At 43.1% G+C, this 19,948-nt stretch overlaps 1 protein-coding gene across 3 annotated transcripts in view; it reads right to left on the reverse strand.

Annotated features, from left to right (window-relative positions):
* sema6cb (semaphorin 6Cb) overlaps positions 1–19,948 on the reverse strand; it is a 122,415-nt gene that overhangs the window by 50,038 nt on the left and 52,429 nt on the right. For all 3 annotated transcript variants that reach the window (XM_023989093.2, XM_023989094.2, XM_023989092.2), the window contains one exon: positions 11,654–11,855. The gene's annotated coding sequence lies outside the window, so the exon portion shown is untranslated. The remainder of the gene's footprint in view (positions 1–11,653; positions 11,856–19,948) is intronic.

The following is a 19,948-nucleotide window of genomic DNA, read 5'->3' on the forward strand; positions in this document are numbered from 1 at the left end:
TCATGTGAAATGTGGCGACGCTGTACCGCTATCTTGACCTTGATGTTAAATTGCATCATGTTTTGAATTGAATGTATTTTCGAATAGGAAAAGTCCTCTAGAATGGAGACTGCATTGTACTCCAATAGAAAGTGGTGCGACGCATTCCGCACAACAACTAAGAAGGATATGAGAAGAGTTTTTAATATAGATGCCCTTTGCAGTATCTGCTCTACAAATCATCACGTTAGAAAAATAACTAGCTAAATCTAAATGGAGTGACATATTTTTAAAGCTATAAGACGACACTCTATAAACAGGTCCCTGCTTGGTGATTGCGGATGTCTAAGGAGTCAAATTAACCAATATGGTACTGGGGTACAAATTAACTTTTCCTAAATAGGTGTCCCAAATAAAGTGTGCCAGGATATTCGATTTTCAAGTTGTCATTAAGGCGGCATCAAAATAGCTTTTAATGGATTTCTAAATATAATTTTCATGGTTCACTTCTCAATCTGACCTTGGTCTTACATTGGATGACCAAGATAACATGCTACTAATTATTTGGATGGTCAATATTACTTTGAAAATAAGGGAAATATGATTTGAAGAAAACTGAAGCATGAAAAGCTGAGGCGAACTCAACTCTACGTGCTATAAAACAGCTCCTTCTGATAGTTGTATTGTTTATTTACACAAATCTGCCCAACAGACTACATTAGCGCAAAGTCAAAATGTGTAAACATGCAATGTTTACATCTGCCCAACAGACTACATTAGCGCAAAGTCAAAATGTGTAAACATGCAACATGAAAATGTTCATTTCATGACTGCACCCATTTTTTCCCCTCTTAAATCTTTCAAATTTGTGGTCTGGCATTCATCCAAATCAAATCCATTTGAAACTGTGCATATACACACACACACTTTTAAATGGACTCGTCAAAACATTCCATACAGTGCTACGCCTGGGCATTAGGGTTCATAAAATCCCCAAATAGCAAGTGATGCCTTGTAAAGCGAAGGTCGACTTTGCAAGTCAGGTCTCTTACACCATAACCCTACGATAGTTAAGTTTCAATCGAAATAGACTGACATCTCTAACGAGGCCCAGGTATAGTTACAACCCAAATAAAAATGATCTAATGTTCAAATTGTCTTCCAGAGTAGAAACTAGCAATATTATTTATTTTGGGAGAGGGTACAATTACATTTGAGTCTATCCTATTAAATGACTAATCATACAGTAAAAAGACAAAAGTAGCTTCCTTTGTGTTGAAATTCCATGTCAATTAAAGTCTGGAAGTAGCAATAGTGACGACTACCTTCCATTACGTTACATCCCTGTGCCATCTAAAATTAGCCATGCTCATGGATTTAGTCTCTCTCCCGGGTAGAGATACACTTTAATCTCTGTTATTTTTTCTTCATTCCTGGGATTGGCCGTGCAGATGTCTTTTCTGTGTGCTAAAGCTCCACAGCCATATGTCACCACTGCCCTGTCCATGACACGCACACTTTTAATCAGAGCTCAGTGATGGACCACATTGTGTCCTTTAGGCCTGAAGCTTTGAGTCCTGGACTGATACAGCCGTGCTCTAAGCCGGTTGGCTGCCTGCATCCAGTGCTGAGCTTCATCACACACATTCCTGGGTAGCAAAAAGTTAATAACTGAGTTACTGTGACCCATAGGAGTCTCATTATATTTACATCTTTTAGTGGCTGGCATTTAACAAACAGAAAATCTACAGACGATAGAGGGAAAGTCCTCTATCCCTATAGCCCAGGGAACATCAACTAGTGGATGGTCGGGGGGCCGGAACATAAATACAAATAATTTGTAGACAGCAAATTGACCGCAAGAAGCCCAAACAGATACACTACATGACCAAAAGTATGTGGACACCTGCTCGTCGAACATCTCATTCCAAAATGAGGTGCATTAATATGGAGTTGGTCTCCTCTTTGCTGCCATAACAGCCTCCACTCTTCTGGGAAGGCATTCTACTAGATGTTGGAACATTGCTGTGGAGACTTGCTTCCATTCAGCCACAAGAGCATTTGTGAGGTCAGGCACGGATGTTGGGCACGGATGTTGGGCAATTAAGCCTGGCTCGCAGTCGAAGTTCCAATTCATCCCAAAGGTGTTCGATGGGGTTGAGGTCAGGGCTCTGTGCAGGCCAGTCAAGTTCTTCCACAACGCTCTCGTCAAACCATTTCTCTATGGACCTCGCTTTGCGCACGGGCTAATTGTCATGCTGAAACAGGAGGGCCTTCCCCAAACTATTGCCACAAAGTTGGAAGCACAGAATCATCTAGAATGTCATTGAATGCTGTAGCATTAAGATTTCCCTTCAGTGGAGCTAAGGGACCTAGCCCAAAACATGAAAAACAGCCCCAGACCATTATTCCTCCTTCACCAAACTTTACAGTTGGCACTATACATTCGGGCAGGTAGCGTTCTCTTGGCATCTGCCAAACCCAGATTCTTCCATCGGACTGCCAGATGGTGAAGCGTGAATCATCACTCCGGAGAACGCGTTTCCACTGCTCCAGAATCCAATTTTACACCACTCCAGCTGACGCTTGGCATTGTGCATGGTGATCTTAGACTTGTGTGCGGCTGCTCGGCCATGGAAACCCATGTAATGAAGCTCCTGACAAACAGTTATTGTGCTGACGTTGCTTCCAGAGGCAGTTTGGAACTCGGTAGTGAGTGTTGCAACTAAGGACAGACGATTTTTACAGGCTACGCGCTTCAGCATTCAGCGGTCCCATTCTGTGAGTTTGTGTGGCCTACCAGTTTGCGGCTGAGCCGTTGTTGCTCCTAGATGTTTCCACTTCAGAATAACAGCACTTAGTTGACCGGGGCAACTCTAGCAGGGCAGACATTTGACGAACTGACTTGTTGGAAAGTTGGCATCCTATGACGGTGCCACGTTGTAAGTCTCTTTAGTGAGGCCATTCTACTGCCAATGTTGGTCTATGGAGATGGCTGTTTGCTCAATTTTATACACCTGTCAGCAACGGGTGTGGCTGAAATAGCCGAATCCACTAATTTGAAGGGGTGTCCACATACATTTGTGGATATATAATGCATCATTTTTGACGAAAACAATAATTTCAAACCTTGCGTACATTTGTATATGATCACGTGTTTCTCTATTATGCGTAGGAATACTTGGGAACAGATTTCTTAGATTAAAGTCATTTGTAGCTGATTTCCTGGTGTTGTTAGTCTTATGTCCAACAAAAAATATATATTTTTTTTTTTGCTAAAAAAAAAAAAAAAAAAGCCTCTTAGGCAGCCAAGCCAAGGGAGTAAGTAGTCAAGTCAATCAAGAAAGGTCAAGTGTGAAACAGGCTGATGCGGATTAATGTTGACAATATTGACATGATAATGCAGATGGCAGATGAAAGACTTCACCCACACTCATGTTCTACTGTTCAACATCAAATCAGAATTCCTACTCTCTCAGAATGTACTGTACTTTAAGGACAGAGCGCGCACGTGTGCGTGTGTGCATGCATGTGCGCCCACCAATTATGTAGATTTTAAAAGCATTCTAGGTTCACCTCGATGCCCTGCACTGAAAAAGCACAGACATGGGGCAATGTCAAGATGACAAGTGCAAACAGCCAAAAGCTAAAAAAGGACTTCCTATTAAAACTAAAGTAGCTATTTTGGATGACAGCCAACTGTCCAAGTAAATCAATTTGAATTTGTTCAGGAGTTATCTGAAGGGTGAAAGTGATGTAATTTTAATAAGCAAATATGAACTTTAAGATGATTAAATTAATTTTGATTTTCCCCCTCAAAGTGAACATTATTCAATAGCTGAACACATTTGCATACATGAAGTTACATTCCAAGAAAGCTCAGTACATGTCTTAAGTCAAATGGCAAAAACAAGCAAGTCCCATTACCTTACAGTACATAGTTAAAGGCAAACCTGCATTCATTAATGTACTGAATTTTCTTTCATTAGTTTCACGTAAAACATCGCAAAGGCTTTAGGACTTTCTAAATCTGCAACAAAACCAGGACTCCTACTTTTAGAGCCAACAAGCATCATATAGCCACCTTCTGAAATGAGAGCACTTTCAGTATTTATTTAGACCTCAAACCAAGAGTCTGGCAAAGAATCACCCTGGGAGGTGGTTTAGTGGGGTATAGCAAAACACAAATCAGGAAACCTGCATCTCCTACCTGACTGATGTCCTCATCCAGAACTGACGGTGGGGAGAGGAGAGGAGGAAAGGAGAAGAGGAGAGAGAGTAGGGCAGAGGGTAGTGGAGGTCAGATAGGCCATACATAACCAACCTTGCTGTTGACATTGTAGAACTCATTCTGTGGTTGTAGAGGCATTTCTCTTCCACTTTGGTGAGAGGATTTATTTACATGTCTTTGCCTGCAGCTTTCATTTGGCTAGATTTTACGGAGTGAGAGAGTCCTAGGGTTTGGGGGAGTAAGGTCTGCAGATAGTCTTGTTGACAGTAGAGCTGTTATCACAGAGGGAGTGCTGCTTGTCTCCTTACAGCTTAAGTACTTAAGGGTATGTGTGTGTGTGTGTGTGTGTGTGTGTGTGTGTGTGTGTGTGTGTGTGTGTGTGAGAGAGAGAGAGAGGTTTGGATCGAACCCTACAGCCTGGAGTGTCTGAGAGCACACCTCATAAAAAATTCCATGCTGTGTGAAGTTCATATTTTTTCAGAGGAACGTTAACCGGATGAAGAAGTTGCATCATTAATTTGTCCCCTTTAACATTCCATGCTACTTCGAACTCAGCAAAGTACAAAAGCAGAGCATGTCCGTAACTACATATGGAGGACACCGAGGGTTGGACCTCAATTTTTTGTAATAAAATAAAAAAAAATATTTTGTACACAATAAAGAAAACAAATTACGGGTCAACATCTAAATATTGTTCCTGGCATTCATCAAAGCTCAGAACGCTAAAATAATTTATTTGAACATTCTAATCACGCCTGCCTTCGCGAACAAGTGGAATTATGAACAGTGGTTTGTTCGTTATGATCACCTGCATCCCTCTGATTTTCCTCCCAGATCTTCCTTTTTAACAGCACATTCACCACTCTCACAAACGGCTAACTCGGCCCTCTTGCGGCACAGGCCGAGGGCCTGAGTTATTTTACTTATTCCACATTTTGTTGTGTTACAGCCCGAATTAAAAAATTACACACAATAACCCATTATGAAAAAGTAAATTTTTTTCTAATTTTAACACATTTATTGAAAATGAAATAGAGAATTACCTAATTTACATAAGTATTCACACCCCTGAATAAATACTTTGTAGAAGCACCGTTGGCAGCGATTACGGCTGTAAGTCTTTCTGGGTAGGTCTCTAAGAGCTAGACAACCACTAAGTTCTTGCCATAGATTTTCAAGCAGATTTAAGTCAAAACTGTAACTCGGCCATTCAGGAACACTCATTGTCTTTTTGGTAAGCAACTCCAGTGAAAATATGTCCTTTTAGTTTATTGTCCTCCTGAAAGGTGAATTCATCTTCACCTGTCTGGTGGAAAGCAGACTGAACCAGGTTTTCCTCTAGGATTTTTCCTGTGCTTGGCTGCATTCCATTTCTATTTTATCATGAAAAACTCCCCAGTCCTTAACGATTACAAGCATACCAATAACATGATGCAGCCACCACTATGTTTGAAAATATGGAGAGTGGTACTCAGTAATAAGTTGTATTGGATTTGTTCCCAAACTTGGGGTCAGGGTCCCATGTGGTGTCCCATGAGAAAATCTGTACTAATCTTATCAAACAAGTTAGGAACATAAAACAAGAGGATATGTTTCAATATGAACATCTCCACATGGCCTATCTTCCCTATAGGCCGACATTAAAATGCAATCAAAATGAAAACAACACAGTTGAAAGTTTTCGCTTCGTCGCTATTTAATTCCTTGAGAGGAAGAACACACAGAGGAGATATTGTGAACGCTTCTCCAGCCTAGCTCGTTTCTTTCTCACTCATCTCCACTGTGTTGCCTCCCATGGTCTCTAAGGACCAGYCGAGGTTGGGGTGCATTAGCATTCCCACACAGAAGATCCCACAGATGCTCAGGGGAAAGTCCCACAGGATGCAAKGATCTGTGGATCAATATCCGGAGCTTAACGCAGTGTGTTCACAGAATATTAAGTCATCGTGGGAAAGTTATCCCATCACGCTCCAGGTGAAAAGAGCCAAAGCCCACAATTATCCTAAGCCAGCCACCCACCCACCACGCTGCGGTTTGAGATGATCAAATGCAAATCGTATCAATGAACAGAGGAAAAACTACTTTCAGGTAGGAGTCTGTCGATTTACAAAATGCGAGAGCTACATCTGTAAGCAAAACATTGCTGCATAAATCAAAAGTAAGCAACATGCATCAACCTGCGTTGAAACGCAGGAACTGGATTTATTTGAATAGTGTCCACAGGGACGTCGGGCATTCAGACACAAAGTCATTGCTCAAACGTCAACAACGGCAACTGTGTAAACAGAACATTTCGTTGTTGACATCCTGACATGTACAGTGCCTATATTCCTATATTGCTGTAAACCCCAGAGTCTCCTAGGCCTGGCATTAGTCTGACTCTTGTCTCTGTCAAATCCCTCCTTGTCCCTCGCTTCTTTTCAAGGGGAGCGGAGTGGAAAGCCTGTGACATGTTACGCGTGCATCCACTGCACACATCATTGATAGTAATGGGGAGGTAAAGTAGGCAGGGAGGGGTGTGTGTGAGAAAGTGTGTATGCAGGGGGGTTAGCAAGTCAGGATTACACAAGCGGAGCATGTGTGCCGCTCCACGAGATCAATTCATGTCACCATGGCAAATGGGGTGACAACCAGTCCCCTCCCAGTCACCATCTGCCTTGTCCCCAAGCCAATTTGTCACAGCACAGTCATGTGTGGCGATGCCCTCCTTYAACATTGAGGAAGATGGCTGTGGGGAAAAGGAAACAAAGAAGGAAGGAAGTAAAGAAAGGAGGAAGGGGGAAATAGCACTGGCAGCACACTTCTTGAGGTACTACTGGTTTGGACTGGTGTCAGAACTTAGTTCTCACCCAACTGAATTAGAATGACCTAATTGAGGTGAACACTCTCCAGCATTTTCTCACGTAAGATGGCGTCATTCTAACGTGACATACAGTTGCCAGGAGCCATCTGTCTAAACAAACGTGGAACTCCTCTCTAAGAATCATGATTCTGTTCAACCACCTAACACTAGTTGCTAATTCTCCACTCTCCGTAGCTATGATGCACTGGCTACTACGGCAAACAATGCTCGATCAGCTGAGCCAACCAGTGCTACCCTGTTTGAATGGCCATTAGAGTAGGTAGTTTGCCAGCTTGCTGATGAAGAAGTTATGGGACTGTTTTAAGAAATCAGCATGTGTCTGACTGACAGCTGGCACTGTGCCTTGCTACTTTGTAACATTTGGCCAATGCCATAACGCCGCGAAAGAGCAGTCATCTGTGCTGCAGAACTCAGCCCACTAGTCACGGCAGAACAGAAACTGCCTTATCATGAAAACTCACTAGTGCTATTAGCTAGAATTTCACTACACTAGCTAACGGGAGTATTCAGCACTGAGTGTGTGAACTTGTTGGAAGCTCTTTAATTTCATATAGGTTGATTTGAGACTGGAAAGATGGCGCCGACAGACATGGCAGCTCCGCTTCTAGCTCCTAAGGAACTTTGCAGTATTTCATTTTTTGTGTGTGTTATTTCTTATATTATTATTATTATAATATGACACCCTAGACCAACTTCAATTTGCTTACCGCCCCAATAGATCCACAGACGATGCAATCGCCATTGCACTGCACACTGCCCTATCCCATCTGGACAAGAGGAATACCTATGTAAGAATGCTGTTCATTGACTATAGCTCAGCCTTCAACACCATAGTACCCTCCAGCTCATCATCAAGCTCAGGGCCCTGGGTCTGAACCCCACCCTGTGCAACTGGGTCTTGGACTTCCTGACGGGCCGGCACCCAGGTGGTGAAGGTAGGAAATAACATCTCCACTTCGCTGATCCTCAACACTGGGGCCCCACAAGGGTGCATGCTCAGCCCCCTCCTGTACTCCCTGTTCGCCCATGACTGCGTGGCCACACATTCCTCCAACTCAATCAAGTTTGCAGACGACACAACCATAGTAGGCCTGATTACCAACAATGACGAGACAGCCTACAGGGAGGAGATGAGGGCCCTGGCGGAGTGGTACCAGGAAAATAACCTCCCCCTCAACGTCAACAAAACGAAGGAGCTGATCGTGGACTTCAGGAAAAAGCAGAGGGAGCATGCCCCTATCCACATCAAAGGGACCGCAGTGGGGAAGGTGGAAAGCTTCAAGTTCCTCGTCGTACACGTCACTGACGATCTGAAATGGTGCCCCCACACAGACAGCGTGGTGAAGAAGGCGCAACAGCACCACTTCAACCTCAGGAGGCTGAAGGAATTTGGCTTGGCCCCTATGAACCTCACAAACTTTTACAGATGCGCAATTGAGAGCATTCTGTCGGGCTGTATCACCGCCTGTTACGGCAACTGCACCGCCCGCAACAACAGAGCTCTCCAGAGGGTGGTGCGGTCTGCCCAACGCATCACCAGGGGCACACTGCCTGCCCTCCAAGACACCTACAGCGATGTCACAGGAAGGCCAAAAAGATCAACCACCCGAGCCACGGCCTGTTCACCCCGCTATCATCCAGAAGGCAAGGTCAGTACAGGCGCATCAAAGCTGGGACCAAGAGACTGAAAAACAATTTCTATCTCAATGCCATCAGACTGTTAGATTGCCGGCTACCCACAGTTACTCAACCCTAGACATGGAATCACTGGTCACTTTAATAATGTTTACATACTGCTTTTATACATTTATTTTTATTTCACCTTTATTTAACCGGGTAAGCCAGTTGAGAACAAGTTCTCATTTACAACTGCGACCTGGCCAAGATAAAGCAAAGCAGTGCGACAAAAACCAACACAGAGTTACGCATGGAATAAACAAACGTACAGTCAATAACACAATAGAAAAGTCTATATAGTGTGTGCAAATGACGTATGAGTAGGGAGGTAAGGCAATAAATAGGCCGTAATGGCGAAATAATAACAATTTAGCAAATAAACACTGGAGTGATAGATGTGCAGAAGATGAATGTGCAAGTAGAGATATTGGGGTGCAAAGGAGTAAAAAAATATATAAATAAAATAAATAACAATATGGGGATGTGGTAGTTGGATGGACTATTTAGAGATGGGCTATGTACAGGTGCAATGATCTGTAAGCTGCTCTGATAGCTGATGCTTAAATTTAGTGAGGGAGATATGAGTCTCCAGCTTCAGTGATTTTTGTAATTCGTTCCAGTCATTGGCAGCAGAGAACTGGAAGGAAAGGCGGCCAAAGGAGGAATTGGCTTTGGGGGTGACCTGCTGGAGCGCTTGCTACGGGTGGGTGCTGCTATGGTGACCAGTGAGCTGAGATAAGGCGGGGCTTTACCTAGCAGAGACTTGTAGATTACCTGGAACCAGTGGGTTTGGCGACAAATATGAAGCTAGAGCCAGCCAACGAGAGCATACAGGTCGCAGTGGTTGGTAGTATATGGGGCTTTGGTGATAAAACGGATGCACTGTGATAGACTGCATCCAATTTGCTGAGTAGGCTATTTTGTAAATGATATCGCCGAAGTCAAGGATCGGTAGGATAATCAGTTTACAAGAGTATGTTTGGCAGCATGAGTGAAGAATGCTTTGTTGCGTATTTGTAGTTGTCCACATATTCTAGATCAGAACCGTCCAGAGTAGTGATGCTAGGCGGGCGGGCAGGTGCAGGCAGCAATTGGTTGAAGAGCATGCATTTAGATTTACTTGCATTTAAGAGCAATTGGAGGCCACGGAAGGAGAGTTGTATGGCATTGAAGCTCGTCTGGAGGTTAGTTAACACAGTGTCCAAAGAAGGTATACAGAATGATGTCGTCTGCGTAGAGGTGGATCATTAGAGGTATTTTATTTAATGCCACTGACATTGCTCGTCCTAATATTTATATATTTCTTAATTCCATTATTTTACTTTTATATTTGTGTGTGTTGTTGTGAATTGTTACAAATATTTCTGCACTGTTGAAGCTAGTAACACAAGCATTTCCTTACACCCGCAATAACATCTGCTAAATGTGTATGTGACCAATAACATTTGATTTGAGCCAGAAAGCAGGTCGCTAGTTAGCTAGCAAATCTTTGTGCACATTTCGATTTTCATACTGATTCTACGACCACAAAACACCTTAGCTTTTTGTAGAATTAGGTAAAGACTTTCTCATGAAAGAACCATCAATATCAGCTACGGGTTTATAGTGTTTGGTAAGATTGACTGAGTCTTAAGGATGAAAGGGGGTTCAGTTTTGAGGATGGAATTAGTGTTTTCGAGTTATCAGACAGATCAGTGAAGACCCTCCAGTGGCAATGGAAACGGTTGGATGAATGTCTTATATGAGCTGAATTAGAGTAGTGAGGTTTGGGACAGGGCAATAAACTGGTGCCAACCAAGGAATTAAAAAGGAGTGTACACTACAAATCAGAGCTTATTTCTTACCATCTTTCACTAGAAAAAGCAGTGAAACAACCTTTGCAGCGATGCATGGAAGATATGAATAGAATATCACACATTTGTGCCAGTGTGTGAGGCCAGTGGGACGGGGACAGTGCTTTATTGCGAAATGAGTGGGTGACAAGGTATGAAAGCAATGTGAGACACAGTCCTCTCATATACACACACACACAGTGTTTGCTGTGACAATTCTCGCCATTCAGTGCTCCGTCTGATCACATTACATGCCTATGCTCCCACTGACTGGTGTTCCTTCCCATTTTACCGTTTGTGGCAGCCCTAATGAAAAGCAGAAAATGGCAAACCATATCAGAGCCAGCTGTAGACACCCAACTACTCTGCCAGTGACCAATTGAGCACAACACCTATATCCTCTTTCTACATGGCCTGCACACCAAACCCTAATGCATTGTTTGCCTGCTAACATATTTGACAACAATGCAAGTGGCTGGCTTGCACTCACTTTGATTGATGCACAACGCTACACAATGGCCCGTGSTGTTTGTATACATAGCCGGCCAAAAGAGGGCTATCAGTACAAAGCCAATGCACATMAAGGGGTATGAAMGCAGRKGTGTCCAATGTGAACCCTCGTCCCGTCAAAAGGYTGAAAATACRGGCACCAGGGAGTGAAAAGGGTGACAGAGACAGAATWGCAGCTGTGTTGTTGTTATATAAAGCATTGAGGGCGGTTGTCCATCAAAGCCGGGCCTGTACAGGTAAGGCTTCAATGAAAGTCCTCAAGGGCTCATTTCCACGGCGGACAACAATCACTTCATGATGTGAGGGCTTACGTAATCAGATACGGGTGTTATCCGGAAGGCCATTGAAACATCTACTATAGGCATCATAGCACACCACTCTGTGACCCTTGAGTTATAGAACACCCATTAGATACGAGTCAGCATTTATTACACCCAGCATGTTTGACGTCATACTCCATCTCAACCCATGGGTTAGACTACTTGGATCCTGTTTTCAAGCCAAGTTTCTATGTCTGAAATTTAGACATGAAGAGGGAAGAATAATGGTGACAGTACTCACTTTCTGTATCAGTACAGATGGATGGTTATTGGTTACACCGTCAAATGGCCCAGTCGATCTTTGGTTCCTCCCAACAGAGGTGAAGAATTCAGAGGGTCCGATCCGATAAGTACGGAGGGGTTGTGCAGTTGGGGGAGGGTCAGGGGGTTGAAACCCCCCTCAGATTTTTTCACAATTAGTTTTGCAATCCTCTGCAAACTTCCTGTGAGAGAAAAAAAAACAAGAGACGAACAACATGAGCGGTGCGCTGCAGCAGTGATGGCCCAGTACGTAAACAACGGGAGGGAGATACTCAAAAGCACAGCTGAGCTGCAAACACACAGGCTAATAACCTCTGCCTTTTCAACGCACAGCCTGGGCAGGATACTGCAACGGGCCGCTGACCCATGACTGATGAAGACGTGCGGGGGGGGGGGGCAAACATCCTACTAGCATAATCTCCTCAGTCGCTCTTTACTGTCATAACATAGCAGCACAACACAAGCAGATGAGCTCTAAATAGAACCAGATGCGTGGGGCTCCACAGGGGTTGAGGCGGTGAGATGGTGAGGCGACAGAGAATCTGCGGAGCTACAGTATAGTGTGAGAACTTATCTCTATACTTATCCCTTTCTTAAATAGCCCATTTCCCCATAGTCTCAAATTGTTTAGAATATTCAAAACAGCCTACAATGGATGTGTAATATAGACACTAATGAAAAAAAGAGCTGTCAATCATCTAAGGTTGTTTGTTACATAGTAACGCTAACAACCTAATGGTACTTCATATAAAGGTGCTGCCAACAACTCTGTGTTACAAATGGCTATTCCACTGAAGCTTGTTTATGAGCTTCAGAGCCTCATCGGTTCGGAACCATCTGGGGGTTTGAATTATAACCGGCCTTGTCAGCTAACTGTATCATCATGGTTTTACCATCTCTCCTAAAGAAACCCCCTTGCAGTGATGGGAACCCGTGACAGATGAATTTCCCTTCAATCCATTCCAGACTAATGGCATGTGGTCGATGAGTCTTGCGCCCATCGCTAACAACCAGCGCTGACTAATGTCATGTGGTCGATGCGTCTTGCGCCCACAAATACGCCCCCGCCGCACATCCATTCATGCGCACAGGGTCGCACACAAATGGCTGCGGATTGCAGGTCGTGACCCTGGAGCTCTCCCTTACATCCTGTGATTATTAAAGTATGTCCACTCACTGAACTGACTCACTGACTCACACAGCCCAGCGGATGGAGGACATCAGTCTCCTATTAACCCAGCTGACTGCAGCTGCTATAGACTGCAGAGTGACTCAGGAGCCTAACCAACAGTGGTCTAATGCACCCATGAATAAGGCTATAAACCCAGAACCACCCCAGCATTCTCCACATTTACTAGGCTAGCGTGGGTTCCTTGGCATAGCGACCCACAGTGACTAAAGCTATGTGGTGAAAAGGGGGACGCGAACCTTCGCTCACACGGTGTGGGTCGGTAAGAGGATGCGTGTTGGTCTACATGCCAAATGACATAGGTTCCCAATCATGGGAAACAGAAGTTTGCTGTACAGGATTGATGTCAGTGCTCAACTACAAATACCCTCTACCACTGATTTCCCTTTTCACATACAGAAGACCACAGTGGTCACATTTGGCACAGAGCAGCCATTTTGGAGTCACACTAAACCGTTGCAGAGGCCCTGTCAACATGTGTTGAAAGACTCGGGAAAAACAAAAGCATCCTAGATAGCTAATTAGCAGCCTCTGACACATAGGATAGCTCAAATTAAGGTCCGCTGAATTCGTTGGCACACAATGTGTCTTTTCAGAGTAGAGGCTAAGAGAAGGTATGAGCACATTGAAAACTGCATGGTGATAACATATGGCAATGACATCTGTTTGGTGAGCAGGTTTGTGTATTTTCAGTGTTTAGGCTAACCAATTCTAAAATGGATCATGGCTTTCACCTGGTGAGTCTACGTCATGGAAATGTTTTGTACACTCAGTGTATTTTCCTACTTCAATCAACCAGTCCATTTTGAATTTGTGATAAAACTTTTGTCATTTGGCAAGGAATGTAGCTTGTGTATTCCATTAGTTAGATCCATTTTTATAGGCATTTATTTTTGTAGTCCTAACGGGAGCTTGTGTGTGCAATCAGCATGCATGCGTTTAGGGAGCAGTCGGAACACAATTGAGCGAATGAGACAGGGAGGGGAAAGGGAATTTAGGGAGAAGGACTGTGTGATGCTTGGCTTCGTTTCTTCTTTGTTGTGCCCCGCAATGCACATGAACTTTGTCAAGAATTTCACATGCCATTTTGGGCATCCACAAAGCACATTCAACCAAATAATCTCTGGTTCAAGATTGCGCTTTGACGTCCATTCGAGTACTCATGCCCATCCCTAGTGGAACAACGTTGATTCCACCCGTTTTTCCCCCAGTGGGATATTTGTTTTCTAACATTAGGGCAGATTTCATAAAGAAGTTAAATCCACTTTGTGTTTTGTCTCCTTGCCACGATACTAACGAGTATCGCGATACTGGTATCGTCCAGTCCCCTAATTGTGACTGGTTGTGTTTATGCCACACATAAAAGGTAATATATTTTAAAAGTTTAAAGTTTAAAAGTTTAAAAGTTAATATATTTTAAAAGTACTGGTATCGTCCAGTCCCCTAATTGTGACTGGTTGTGTTTATGCCACACATAAAAGGTAATATATTTTAAAAGTTAAATGACAAATATTTAGGGTATATTAAAGCTGTATTGGTTCTACGTGCGTAAGGAATATCGGAGGAGGTAGACCACGTGTTACCCTTTCCTGAATAACTGGGCCTGCTGGGAGCATATGTGGCCACATTTTAATAGGACGACTTGAGAGAATGATGATCCACAACAGACGCGCATCTCAGTATCACAACTTAAAATACAGCCAGACTGGCTTGATACTGTGCCTTTCTATGCTTATAAACTGTTCAATAGACCCTCTGATCCAAATGGAATGAAATATTCAAATCACAGGGCACCGTTATTCAACCGATATTTTCACTGCAGTTTACAGCCTACAGTAGAATGTTGTACTCACTTGAAAAACAATACAGCAATTATTCATTGTAATGTTGTGTTGTAGGTTAATCTAGGTAGGATAATTGTACTGTTTTCCTAAACAAGAGCAATAAGGGAACTGCGTGTCTCATGTCTTCACTGTTCTTTCCACTTATATTGAAAATTGGTGCAGCTTTGAATGATTTTACATGTGGTATGATTGTCCAGATCTGCAATATGCAAACAAACAATCCACCTACCACTATTGTCACTATAAACGGTGGATAGAGGACAGGATAGACAGACTGGTAGACTATTGACCTGTGTGGTATAGTTAGCGTGGGAAGTACCAAAACACTTGACTTACAGTAGGGGAGGCGCATGCAAGCAGATGAGGACATGTGGCTAGGATGGAAGAAATTATAATAGTAAAACCTGCAAAAGGGCAAAAGCAAACCAGGTTAAAGAAAAGGCACTACCCCCCCCCCCCCGTGCGCAGTTCATCTCTGCCCTCAAATCCCTCCTTCTTCCCTGGCAGGGTCCTCACCTCTTGCCTCCTTTCTCTATCTCTACCACTTCCAACCTTCACCTCCTACCATTTATGTGCAATTCCTCCCGCCTTCCAAAAAACCCCTTCAGTGTCCTCCTTAAAAGTCTTTGCAAACCCTTTCTCCCTACTCCCAACCCTCCCTCCATCTCTCAGATCATTCTCCCTCAAGATATCTCCCATTAGGCATTGCGCAGTGCGCTGGTTCGCTCTGCTGCAGAGGTGATCAATGGCCCTGGCGCCTGCGGGGCCCCTGGGCTCCTGAAATGGAGGTATTAATAATGCAGGGCCCGGCTGTCATATCCTCCATTAGCTTGGGGGAGACATGGGGCCCGGACGGCTGATTGATTACTAATTGGATTAATTGCCGTCTTTTAGGGGAGGAGAATGTAATAGTCTGGAGGCCTAGCTGGCAACTGATAGGGGAGTGCATTTGACATGCTGGCATTCAGAGATAGGGATACCGAATGCTGAAACGGGTAGCGTAAACTGAGGGGGTTGGGTAGACTGGGGTAGCCTGTTCAGTTTCTTTGGTTGACGCCAGGGTTGAGAGGGTATGTCATTTGAGATACAGGAACATTTTGTGCAACATGCACTTGGTAGAAACGAGGAACTGATTAAGCGGCTTCTCAATAGAGGCTTTCTCCATTATTGCACAGTGTGTGTCTGCTGAACGAAATTAACTCAACCCCCTGTATACCAAATCACCCATCCTGATGATATCGTTACTTTCATTTGCTAGGTCTTTCCTCCTATTTCCTTTGGAGGTATCTTCTTAGCCATCGACATCTGGCTACACAGTTTGATAAGACAGAGATGTAGATTAGGTAAATGTGCAATGATTGATTCTGATGAAGAACACTTTCTGTAATCTTCTAACCATCCTTTGAGATAAAGTTAATAAACCTCATCACAGCCATGGCACACTGAGATCTGTATTCTCCAGAAGGGCCCATTCACCACATTGGCAAAGCCCAAAACATGCAGTCATGTCAATGCCTTTCCGTATTGGATTCTAATTATTGATCTATCCATCGCGCTGATCGCAGACATGTACAAATCAAAGTCTATTGGTCGCATACACAGTTTAGCAGATGTTATAGCGGGTGCAACGAACTGCTTAATTTACTAGCGCCTAACAAGGCAGTGAAATGTCAAACAAGTACACATATAATCAAACAAATTAAAAATAAGAAATGTCCAATGTCCAAAATGTCCAAATCCAATTAACAACCCAAATAGCCTGTAACAGTATGTCAAATGTAATCTATACGTAGATACACTGAGTATACAAAACATTAAGAGCACCCGCTCTTTCCATGACACAGATTGACTAGGTGAATTCAGGTGAATGCTATGATCCCTCATTGATGTAACTTGTTAAATCCACTTCAATCAGTGTAGATGGAGGGGAGGAGACAGGTTAAAGAAGGATTTTCTAGTCGTGAGACAATTGAGACATGGATTGTGTGTGTGCCATTTAGAGGGTGAATGGGCAAGACAAAATATTTGTATGGGGTATGATAGTAGGTACCAGGCGCACCAGTTTGTCAAGAACTGCAACTCTGCTGGGTTTTTCACACACAATAGTTTCCTGTGTGTATCAAGAATGGTCCACCACCCAAAGGACATCCAGCCAACTTGACAACTGTGGGAAGTCAACATGGTGAACGCTTTCGACACCTTGTAGAGTTCATGACCTAATGAATTGAGGCAGTTCTGGGGGGAAAAGGGGTGGGGTTCAACTCAATATTAGGAAGGTGTTCTTAATGTTTGGTATTGAAGTCGGAAGTTTACATACACTTAGGTTGGAGTCATTAAAACTCATTTTTCAACCACTCCACACATTTCTTGTTAGCAAACTATAGTTTTGGCAAGTCGGTTAGGACATCTACGTTGTGCATGACACAAGTAATTTTCCCAACAATTGTTTACAGACAGATTATTTCACTTAATCACAATTCCAGTGGGTCAGACGTTTAAAGGCACAGTCAACTTAGTCTATGTAAACAGCTTGGACAATTCCAGAAAATGATGTCCTGGCTTTAGAAGCTTCTGATAGGCTAAATGACATAATTTGAGTCAATTAGAGGTGTACCTGTGAATGTATTTCAAGGCCTACCTTCAAACTCAGTGCCTCTTTGCTTGACATCATGGGAAAATCAAAGGGAAAAAAAGACCAGACCTCCACAAGTCTGTATCATCCTTGGGAGCAATTTCCAAATGCCTGAAGAACCCACGTTCATCTGTACAAAGAATAGTACGCAAGTATAAACACCATGGGACCACGCAGCCATCATACCACTCAGTAAGGAGATGCGTTCTGTCTTCTAGAGATGAACATACTTTGGTGCGAAAAGTGCAAATCAATCCCAGAACAGCAGCAAAGGACCCTGTGAAGATGCTGGAGGAAACCGGTACAAAAGTATCTATATCCACAGTAAAATGAGTCCTATAACCACATAACCTGAAAGGCCACTCAGCAAGGAAGATGCCACTGCTCCAAAACCGCCATAAAAAAGCCAGACTACGGTTTGCAACTGCACATGGAGACAAAGATCATACTTTTTGGAGAAATGTACTCTGGTCTGATGAAACACAAATAGAACTGTTTGGCCATAATGACCATCGTTATGTTTGGAGGAAAAAGGGGGAGGCTTGCAAGCCGAAGAACACCATCCCAACCGTGAAGCATGGGGGTGGCAGCATCATGTTGTGGGGGTGCTTTGCTGCAGGAGGGTCTGGTGCACTTCACAAAATAGATGGCATTATGAGGAAGGAAAATGATGTGTATATTTTGAAGCAACATCTCAAGACATCAGTCAGGAAGTTAAAGCTTGGTCGCAAATGGGCCTTCCAAATGGACAATGACCCCAAGCATACTTCATAAAGTTGTGGCAAAATGGCTTAAGGAAAACAAAGTCAACGTATTAAAGTGGCCATCACAAAGCCCTGACCTCAATCCCATAGAAAATAAGAGGACAGAACTGAAAAAGCGTGTGCGAGCAAGGAGGCCTACAAACCTGACTCAGTTACACCAGCTGATTCAGGAGGAATGGGCCAAAATTCACCCAACTTATTGTGGGAATGTAAACTTCTGACCCACTGGGAATGTGATGAAAGAAATCAAATCTGAAATAAATCATTCTCTACTATTATTCTGACATTTAACATTCTTAAAATAAAGTGGTGATCCTAACTGACCTAGATGAAGGAAAAGGAAACCGCACACTGCTCTTGATAGTATTACCGATATTTAATAAGCTTACGTATCGGCCACACGGCCTTCGTCAGAGCTTTTGGGATTTTTTGAAAGTTGCACCCTTATGTAGACCTGGCTCCACCCACATCCGTTCTACACATCGAAGGGGGTTGGAGGCAAAGGAAAATAAATAAGTGCTACCAAATATAACAATGTGCAATTCATAAATATTACAAAAGTGTATAAATAAGGCGTATTGAACACTTCTGTATAATCTCAATGAGGACATAGCAAGTTCATTAGTCATTGGGTACATCATATGAAAAACGTCAGAATAATCTACAAGAGACACACATTTCATGTTCCAATTCACAGCATAACATACAAAGGCATTTCATCATTAAGTCCTTTTGGAAACAATGTCTGGAGGGTGAAAATCCAAAAACATTCTCTTTTACTCAGAGTATTATTAATATCACCTCCCCTGTCTGGTATCTTAACTTTCTCTATGCCACAAAATCTAAAGGTGGAAATGTCATGCTTCATGTCATTGAAATGTACAGCGACTGGATAATCCCTGTCGTTTCTCCTGATTGAACTTTTATGTTCACTAATTCTCTGTTTGAGAGAGCGGGTGGTTTTACCGACATAACAGAGCCCACATGGACATTTAATAATGTAAATAACATGGGTGGTGGAACACGTAATAATGTCATTTATTTGGAACCTTTTTCCTGTGTGTGGGTGACAGAAATATTGACACTTCATCATATTGTTGCACTGTGCGCATCCTCTGCATTTATAGCTACCATTTGGTAGAGGGCGTAAAAGTGCTTGGCTAATTTTCTTAAGTGGCTGGCAGTTGGCATGAACCAATTTATCGCGTAAATTGCGACCTCTCCTATACACAATACGTGGTGGATATTTAAATTCAGCCGGCAAAGCTGGGTCCGATGATAAAATATGCCAGTGTTTCTTGACCACCTCTCCCACTTTTCGCGAATTCAAAGTATATGTAGTTGTGAACATTACGGAATGTTCTGTAGCTTTAGCGGGTCTTTTTTTGTAGCAGTTCATCTCGTGTTTTTTCCAATGCCAAGTTATGAGCTTCATCCACACATTGTGACGAATAGCCTCTTTTTAGAAACCTCATGCGCATCTCCGCTGCTTTTTCTAGATAATCATCTGTGGAGTGGCATATACGGCGCAGTCTAAAAAATTGGCTTCTTGGAAGTCCTCTTTTTAATGGCTCAGGGTGGAAGCTGTCACCCTGTAATAGAGTATTTCTGTCCGTTTCTTTTCTATATAGACTTGTAAACAAGGTTCCATTTGATTTCTCAATCCACATATCGAGATAATGAACACGTTTAGTGTCACGTTCAATATGGAATTGAAGATTGGGGTCAATGTCGTTGAGTAGTGCCATAAAATCTGACAGTTCTTTCTCAGTTCCTACCCATATACAAAAAATGTCATCAATATATCGATACCACTTAAGGACTTTATTCAAAAATGGATTCTCGT

This window comes from Salvelinus sp. IW2-2015, linkage group LG6.1 (genome assembly GCF_002910315.2).
Source record: "Salvelinus sp. IW2-2015 linkage group LG6.1, ASM291031v2, whole genome shotgun sequence".
Classification (NCBI taxonomy): Eukaryota; Metazoa; Chordata; class Actinopteri; order Salmoniformes; family Salmonidae; genus Salvelinus; species Salvelinus sp. IW2-2015.